The sequence below is a fragment of the Mustela putorius genome, unplaced genomic scaffold, assembly GCF_011764305.1.
Source record: "Mustela putorius furo isolate JIRA1106 unplaced genomic scaffold, ASM1176430v1.1 tig00000224_pilon_pilon_pilon, whole genome shotgun sequence".
Taxonomy (NCBI): domain Eukaryota; kingdom Metazoa; phylum Chordata; class Mammalia; order Carnivora; family Mustelidae; genus Mustela; species Mustela putorius.
Window position 1 is genome coordinate 36,805,844 of NW_025421321.1, and position 2,915 is coordinate 36,808,758.

The window sequence follows — 2,915 nt, forward strand, 5'->3', positions numbered from 1 at the left end:
GTGGAGGGGTCTGTGGGTACCAACTGACCCCCCAACCCGTGGTCTAGTCTGCACCAGTGATGACACCAGGGCCTTCTATGGCGGAGTGTGCTGATGTGGAATGAGTGTTCCCCAATTAGCCGTGTATCAGGGATCCTTCCCACTCCCACCTTCATGTTGGGCTGGACTCCCAGTGATCAAGTCTGCATATCTGTGTGGAGTAAATAACTTCCCAGAGACCCCGGATGTGAAGTTGAACATCCCTTTTAAGACCATAGGGACCATGAAGGCTCAGCCTTACATACTGTAAGATCCCAGACAGGATGGGTACAACTGCCAGGTCTCCACCTGGGAAAGAGTTAGGAGATGAAGTGTAGAGGAAGCTCCAGAAAGGGGAAGTGCGTGTCTGCCATGACACCCCTCACCAAAAGCAAGATGGCTACCAGCATTTTTGATAAATGAGAAATGGAGGAATATCTAATTCTTAAACCAGGGGACAATATGGAAAGTCTAAAAGGGAAAGCCAGGCTCAGCAGGAGCTGAGGAGACCTGAGGCAAATGCACATTAGTGCTGTCCCTCTGGGCACTAGGCTTGGTTGGACTGCACAGGGCAATGGGCTTATGTTCAAGGCTAGGAGGACAAATCTGGGCTTGAGAGCCTGTAGGCAGCCAGCTCAGGGTCTGCACTGTGGCTGCTGGTTAGTGGTAAAAGAGGCTCGGTGAAGCCAAGGTGAGGAAGGGGGATTTGGTCATTCAGGGTGACAGGTATTCGGTGGACTGACCACACTGGGCCTTTTGGGCAGCTGCTCAGGTCTGTCACTACTGCAGGACCAGCTTAAAACAGATAGCCAGTGGGCTATCTCAAATCTTGGAGGGGCCTTTGGAAAATTATAGGAATGAACTACATTTATTGGGAACCTGCTTGTGGCGGTTTGCAATCATTAGGAGGGAGTACAAAGGGGTAGATGGAAACCTAGAGCAATTATTATAAGGAGTATGACCATCCAGAACATGGTCAAGGAGGAAGACGGGCAACAAGGGCTTGCTTTCTTTCTTTCTTTTTTTTTAAGATTTTATTTATTTATTTGACAGAGATCACAAGTAAGCAGAGGCAGACAGAGAGAGAGAGAGGAGGAGGTAGGCTCCCTGCTGAGCAGAGAGCATGATTCGGGGCTCCATCCCAGGACCCTGGGATCATGACCTGAGCCGAAGGCAGAGGCTTTAACCCACTGAGCCACCCAGGCACCCCAAGGGCTCCCTTCTTGTTCTGGGGTTCCCTCTAGACATCAGGGGGCAATCCCCCTTTCTCTCGTAGGTTCCAAGGGCTTGGAGGGAAAGAAAGGGGACCTGAATATTGGCATCTTGACCATGCCAATCTATTTTTGGGATCTGTTGTGAGCTGAGTGCTTCAGAAAGCAGGTACAGGGGCTTGCTGAGGGGGCAGTCAGAAGGCCTAGACTCTTCTGCCATAAGGAGACTCCTAGACCCGTGAGCATGGAGATCTGAGGGATGGCAGGTGGGAGAAGCTGTGCGTCCACGCCCCTGCTCACCTGGCCTTCTTGGCCCAGGTCATCGCACAGGTTGCTCTCACCTCCCCTGGTGGAGGTCGGTGTCCAATGTGCCTGAGCATGGGGGCGGGGGAGGAGAGAGACACCCTACTGACTACGGTCTGGGATGGACTGAACTGAACGTACCGATGTGCTTTGGGTGATTTTTACTAACACACTCTCTGGTCCCTGGAGTCATCTGCAGTGGCAGGATGGGGACTCCCAGATCCCCACAGAGCTTATTGCTCCGAAGAGATTAAGAATCTGGCTCATTTTGGCAGAAGTGAAAGACCCCAGTTGGTTGGGCGGGGACACTTCCAGCACTGGCAAGTGGGTGGGGTGGGGTCAATAATCTCCCTCTTCTTAATCCAGATACAAAAGAGCTTTGCTTCTGATGGATGAGCTTCTGGGGTCAAAGAGCCAGATGGTGAGCGGGCAGGACTGTCCAATGAGTGACTGGGGAACCCTCTGCACAGACCGGGGGGGGGGGTGATTTCCTTCTTCCAGTGGGGAAGGTTGAGATTCTCCGGGCCTCAACTTCCCACCATATTGGGGCCTCCCATTTGCCAGCTGTTAGGTTGCTGACATTCCTCCCAAGTTTCCTAAACACCTGGCCTGCAATTCAGACGGCTTGACACCTGAGCCTATCATGTTGGTCTTTCCTGGGTAAAACCTCTCTCTTACTAGCCCCATGAAAAAGGAGAGTGTCATTAGGCAGCCACCCAGCTGTCTCTTGGTCATACTGGGCTTGCTCCCACCTCTGGCAAGGCCCTTACACTCACTCTTCCTTGTGCTGGAAGATTCTTCCACAGATATTTACCTGGATCAATCCTCACTCCCCTTAGATCTTTACTCAAATGTTGCCTACCTAATGAAGGCTTTACTTACTGGCTATTTCAATCTGCAGACACCCCTCCTGAAATCTACTTCTTCTCTCAATTCCCATGACATGTTTACTTTTCTCCACAGCACTCACCACCAACTAGCTTGTTATACTTACTTCATTTATTTGTTTATTGTGTGCATGGGTGTCTCTTCTCATATAAGCTTCACCAAACCAGATATTTTTGTCTCTCTTGCTTTTGGCTACATTCTCTGCACCCAGGACAGTGCCTGGTACATAACAGGTGTACAATTCATTTGCTATTTGTTGAGTGAATGCGTGGCAGGAAACAGAGTGGTCCTCTGAACCCTATGAAACTGTTGTGTTTTCAGGTCAAAAGTGGTCAAATATAGTGACTTCATGTGGTTCAACCAAATATGTAACCCTTAACTGGCCCGAAGGAGGTGTTATGTAGGGGGAGCATTTTCTCCTGATTTGTTTTGTGTGCTCTGGTTCAAAAAATTCTGGTTCCATTTATAATCTTGTGGTTAAAACTTTCCCGTTTA